Source organism: Tamandua tetradactyla, chromosome 7 (assembly GCF_023851605.1).
Source record: "Tamandua tetradactyla isolate mTamTet1 chromosome 7, mTamTet1.pri, whole genome shotgun sequence".
In the NCBI taxonomy this organism is placed as follows: Eukaryota; Metazoa; Chordata; class Mammalia; order Pilosa; family Myrmecophagidae; genus Tamandua; species Tamandua tetradactyla.
The window spans coordinates 166,168,847-166,175,059 of NC_135333.1; the positions used below are offsets into that span (position 1 = coordinate 166,168,847).

General features: G+C 46.4%; 1 long non-coding RNA gene across 3 annotated transcripts in view; it reads right to left on the reverse strand.

Moving 5' to 3' along the window:
* LOC143642827 (uncharacterized) overlaps nucleotides 1-6,213 on the reverse strand; it is a 30,194-nt gene that overhangs the window by 22,933 nt on the left and 1,048 nt on the right. For 2 of the 3 annotated variants that reach the window (XR_013155916.1, XR_013155914.1), the window contains exon 2: nucleotides 5,931-6,180. This is a non-coding gene — a long non-coding RNA (uncharacterized LOC143642827). Of the gene's footprint in view, nucleotides 1-2,254; nucleotides 5,434-5,930; nucleotides 6,181-6,213 lie in introns of those variants that run through there. The other variant, XR_013155915.1, reaches the window with a different exon arrangement.

Sequence of the window (6,213 nt, forward strand, 5' to 3'; positions counted from 1 at the left end):
GTGCATCACTGCTACCCTGTAGGTCTCCATAGCTCACTCTCCTCTATCAGCTAACCATGTGCTACAGTGCAGTTTTCATGAAGTTAGGATTTTTGCTTTGTTACTACTCTATTTCCAGAGCCTGGAATCCTGGGAACACTTTGGAACCTGGTAATGTGCTTCATACTTGTATACTGAATATTGAACAAATAAACAATTGGTTGTCACAACTGGTGGGAGGGTTGTACACTAGCACCTATTGGTTAGTGGCCAGAGATGCTGCTAAACATCCTAGAACGCATAAGACATTGCCCCACATCTAAGAATTATCTGGTCCAAAATGTCAATATGGTTGATGCTGAGAAATCCCGACTGAAGCTAATCATAGTGGTGCCATTCCCCATGCAATGAATGGTCTAACCTAATCTTAAGAAGCAATTCTGGCCAGCGAGGCATGAGAAGACATCTACTAGGGAAGTATAGAAGAGAATATATTAATCGCCTCCCCTGATTCATTTTCCCCTTGTGTTTAGTAAAAGAAAACCATGGCTGGGCACATGATGGCCCAACTACAGACTACATTCCCCACCTCCCTTGCTTCTAATTGTGGCCATGAGACTAAGGCTTGGCTGGTGAGATTTGAGAGAAAATGACGTGTCTAATTTCCAGATCATGTTTTTAATAGGGATATTGCTTATACTTCAACTTCTCACTTTCCCCTTTCTTTTGCAGACTAAAAGGTGATCCTGTTGATCCAGCTGCAAGCAAATGGATAGCTCTAGGGAATGACAGAGCAAAAAGCTAGATGGGACCTACTTACACAGGAACTAATACATGAGAGAAAAATAAACATTTCTCTTGTCTCAACCGTCATATTGTTGTTATGCAGTTTAACAAGTGTATGCAGTTTAACCTGTCCTCTAATATGAGTTTTTTTCCCCCTGGCAGAACACACACTCACACCTACAGATGTAGGAAGGGACTGTTCTTCCCGGGTGTTGTGGTGTTTGTGTGGGTTGGATGGAGCCAAGGGGAGCCAGCTGGAGGGTCACAGTTGACCTGCCAAGTGAGAAAGGCATGGGAAGCTTTTAAAGAACCTGAAACTTTCCTGGCATTGTCAAGACGTTGATTTAACCAATTTTGCAGCTGCCCTACCTTGGGACTTCCTACTAAACAAGATAATAAGTTTTGTGTATTATTTAAGCCATTCAGACTTTTTTTTCATGCATAGCCCTACCTTAATGGATTTATTCTATACATTCAAGCATAAAGAAACTACGTCATGAGTATGTTCAGACTTTTTACTAACTCGTATTGCCTTCCTCCCTACTTCTTCCTCCTCGCCAAGTTCATATGAATTTGTGCGGTTTTACTATATGTCCATTGACACGTTCAGGGATTTCTGAACCTGAAGCAAGTATTTTGGGAAAACACATGCTGCCAACCCTGTGTGGGCTTGAGAGTGCCCTCTACAGTGTCTTGGGGCCCCTGTAGTGCTTCCTGGCTTGGACACTAGGAGGGCTGCATGAAGCAGTAGGGCTGGGTGCAGAGTTGTGCAGGCTGGGAGCTGCAGCAGCCTAGGGACTGCCATTTGCTTGTCAGTGGCTCCCCTAGAGCTCTGTGGGAGTGCAACCAGCATAACTGCATGTGGTCATCCCAGATTAGAGGGTCCCCACTTCTTTCTACGCTGTTTCCACGAAAGCCTCCCTTTAGCCCTTCCCTCATCACGCTGCCTGGACATTCCCTGAAGCCACTAAGCTCATTCTAACAGGTTTGTGCTGTGAGCAAACTCTTTGGATGATCTTGAAATGAAAGCAAAATCAGGTACCCTGAGGCAATAGCAAATCTCCTCTGTTCCCCTCTCAGCAGATGATTTAGAGAAGAGCCTTGCTTTCTCCCTCAGGACTGTGCTTGTCACCATCTGTGCACCCACCGCTGAAGGGCCAGAGCTCAGGTGAATCCCCGCTGACTTCCTGCCAGCAGCTGTCTCTTCCTTTTGGGCTCATCTTGAATTGTTTGCCAGATCAGCCAATTAGTCACTTCACCCTTCCTGAAATATCCCAGGGAAGCCATGGCAAACCCAGCCACCCTCTCATTATCCTACTCTGTCTAAGCACTGTGACTCTAAACGCCTGCCACCGCAGAGGAGCTAATTTGCACGTGGCTCTTTAACCCTTCCTTGGAAGACTTCGGTTGAACATATGTACACACAAATTATTACAACTCGATCCAAGATAGGAAATGGGGTGAGGGTGTGCAGCATTCAAGAGCAGATTTAAAAGGGAGATTAATTTCAGATGGAATGTAGTTTAAAGAGATAACCCTCCTATTTAAATAAAACATGGAAAGAAAATGTCACTCTATTTTTTGATCCCCACAACAGGACACAGTAAAGATTTTTTCCTAATTTATGAATTTGTCAGTATGAAAGGAGTCTTTCATAAAAATCAAATTGCATTAAGTTGTATATTTAACAAATTATCTCAATAGCAGAGTTTAATTACATTGGCAAGACCCTTCAAATTCTCCAAACTCAGATTATGGTCCAGACTGAGCCAAGGAGAATTGCTCAGGTCTATTCAAGGAAACATCAACTGGGGCCCTTGTGCCCTTGTGCCCTTGTACTAGGGTTTTTCACCTTCAGACATGCCTGCTTGATGCCCAAAACATACATACTTATTCAAGGTATCCATTTGAATATTGTATCTTCTCTGATACCTGAGCAAAGTGTCTGCAAGCCTGGACTGGGTGGGCAACTAATTCAACCTCGTGGATCAGGGAAGCAAATGAAGAGAAGATGCACAGAGGGCAAAGATCCTTGGGTGGGCACAGAATGGGTAAAGGGGGTGGAGATATTTTTGTTCTACCGCTTTCTGCTATTGCTACTGAGGCAGGTTAGATAGGGCAGGAGGGAGGGGGAAAGGACCCTAAGACCCGTAACAAAAGTTCCTTTTGGTGTGCACACACCCAGCCCCTGCACATTTAGCTCACACCTAGCCCCAATGAAAAGTTGAGTTGCAGCTCAGCAATCCCTTATCAGCATAGCCAGAAGGAAGGGCCCTTCTAAGCCCTTATAATGCAACTACACTGACCTCAGAGGGCTTCTCCTCCTCTGGAGAATGCTCGCATTCATCTTCCTTCCAACCTATACTTTTGCTGGGCATTAAAATTTTGAGCTGTAAACACTGGCTGGTCTTTGGATTCTATGGCTGTTCATGCAGGCTGGACTTGAAGCTGTCCACTCCTTGAGTTCTTTCCTGTGGCTGAGTCAAGAACCTTCAAAGGCACCAGCCTTTGGTTAAGGTCTTGACTTCTCTGAGAATTCCTGGGGCTCTCCGGCATCCAGCCAAGAATTCCCAGGGCTCTCTGGCATCGAGCTTGTTAAACTACTTGGCTGTACACAATGACTGAGTCTACTCCATGCATCTGGAAGTCTCATCCTCTAACTATCTCAAGTGCTTGTTTACAATACAGAGTTCCTGGAATCTCTGAGCTGTGATGCATCTATTGCCTTACATGACACAAGGGATTTTGCAGGAGTAGTTAAGGGTTTTGAGGTGTGGAGATTTCATGGATTATCCTTGTAAGAGGAAGGCAGGAGGGTCAGGGTGAGAGAGGAGTGAGAAGGGGAGCAGAGGTTGGAGTGATGTGCTTTGAGGATGGATGGAAGGGGTCACAGCCAAGGAATCCAGGAGGTCTCTAACAGCTGCAGGTGCAAGGAGATCAATTCTCCTGTAGAGTCCCTAGAAGAAATCCAGTGCTACCAACACCTGATTTCACAACCATCAGATAATAAATGTGTATTGTTTTAAGCCACTGAATGTGTGGCGATTTGTTACGGCAACAACAGAAAACAAAGATGGAACCTAAAGATGAAGTCCTACTCATTTTCATATTAAGAATCACAGGACCATTATAATTAAATGAGTCAATATAAGCAAATCATTTAGAGCAGTGCGTGAAGTATAGAATGGCCTACCTGAGGGCCAGCTCTTCTTACTTGCATCATTCTAGCCCAGTACCTTCTACAAGTATGCACTGAATAATTGTTAAATGAATGACTATGAAACCTAGCTGCCCAACAGTTCAAACTGCCTCAGAAAGCTCTTCAGTCAATCTCCTCTTCTGGTTTGTCTGTTTCTTGCATCCTTTGCAAAGAGTGGGCACTGGCTCAACACCAAATCTTGAGCAAAGGGGGAAAACCATGGCAGCTCCCTGTAAAGGTGGATTGCGTCTGACTTTGAGGTGAGCTGGGAACCCCTGTCAGCAGCAAAAGACTAAAGGGAGCTGGAACGAGCTGTATAATAAAGAGAACTGCTCCAAGCAAGTCACTACAGGAAGTGGCAGCTATTTCCAAAAATGCAGCTCCACCAGATTTTATATACAATACAGAGGAGGCCGGTCACTCTATACAGTAGAGAGTTGAAGGCCCATTTGAACCTCCTTCGGATTCCTGGGGTCTAAGTCAGGAAATCCTTAGGTTCTTCGTGCCCAAGGAGAGCTTAAAAGAGAAACTGCACCTCCCCAAATGATTCATCTGCTCCCTCTAACCCAGGAAGCTCAAGCCCCGTTGTGCACCTTTTCGGTACCTCTTCCTTTTCCTTACTCCCGGAAATGTCATCTGCGAACAGGGTAACACCTTTCACAAGCAGTCTTTCATGCCCCAGCAACTCCCTTTCCCATTGTTTTACATTCTGGCACCTTCTGCGGCTCTTCCTGGTAAGCCTCACCCTGAAGCTCACCCTTTCCTGTAGCACACCTGTCTTTCCAGAGCCCTTTGGTTGTGCAACCTTCCATTTTACCAATAAATTAAACCTGTTGTGAATAGGCTTGCAAACCAGTCCTTTCTGCTGGCCCACCCTAAGGCTTGCTGTACCATTTCTCACCCTCCCCTCGGGACAGACTCGTGAGAGGAGCAAGTGCCCATTTTTTTAAAAGAACAAAGGAGCATTGCTTTGCTCCTACCGCTTATTGGCCTGGATTCTTGGCAAACAGGTTCAGGGAAATACTCTAAATGGGGTGCCAGGGGCTAAAAGGGCCATGGAAGAAGGGAGAACCCGCTGAGGCTGCCTAGGGGACATACATGTTCCTCACTGGCAGGGCTGCTGTTTCTCCCCCACTGGAGGGCATCCTAGCAGGAAGGCATCGGTTGGCCTCTGAGAAGGGGTAGCCACAGGCTCAATTATCATAGAGCAACAGCACCAGTTCCTTTTTCGGAAAAGTCTCTAACTGGCTGGTTGGAGACAACTGGCCCCTCAGGTTCCCTGCAATTAAGCTGTTCATCCTGTAAGCAAACTCTCTCCCATATCTGACAGTGAACCCCTAGAAGAGTTCAAAGGCCAATTACCAAGAAGGCAGCATTCACAGAAGGTTTCCTTTCACTTCTCCCTTCAGTAGAAGCTTCTAGAGGCAGTCTGCATCTGGCTGGGGTTGCCAGATAAAACACAGGATGCCCTATATTCGATTTCAGATAAAGAACAAATACTTTTTAAATATAAGTATGTCTTATGCAGCATTGGGGGTATACTTATACTAAAGCATTTTTGTTGTGTGTCTGAGATTCACACTGAACAGAGTCCTGTGCTTTGATTTTCCAAGTCTGGTGACCCTAGGAAGGAATCTCTGAAATTCCCACTGTGGGATTATGGACTTTGCCCAGGTTGTAAACTCAGGGAGAGGTTGGCCTATTTTGGTGCCACCCCGTCCTGACCAGCTCTCTCCCCTGTGGAATACTCCATCTCTCACTGATGGTGCTGCTACAAATACGAAAGCCACACATTTGTAGCAAATGGTTGCAGGCCTGGTCCCGCCTGTGGGTAGCCTGCCCATGGCTGCAGCGGTCCCTCCGAGTCACAGGTGGGGTGGGAAACAGCCTGCAGCAGCAAACCTTGCAAGTGGAATCAGGGTACGAGGAGATGGAGTGAGGAGGGGGCCACAACCCTGCTCCTTACCAAGAGCTTGCTGCTTCTGGCGGAAAGTCTCCCAGAGAGCTGCTTAGACTGGTTGTTCTGGCTTCTGACACTTTCCTTCTGCCTTTCGTTCTCCGGGTTGTTCTCAGGTCAGTGAGGGCTCTGTGGGGCCTACAAGCACAGTGGAGAGGTCTTTTATGGCCAGGCACTGACCCTGAGGCCTTCCTGCTGCCTGTAAGCCTGAGGGCCACTGTTCAGAATCGTTTGCTCCACTGAGTGCTCCACGCATGCCCTGGATAACAGAAAGGAAAGAACTTTGTGTCAA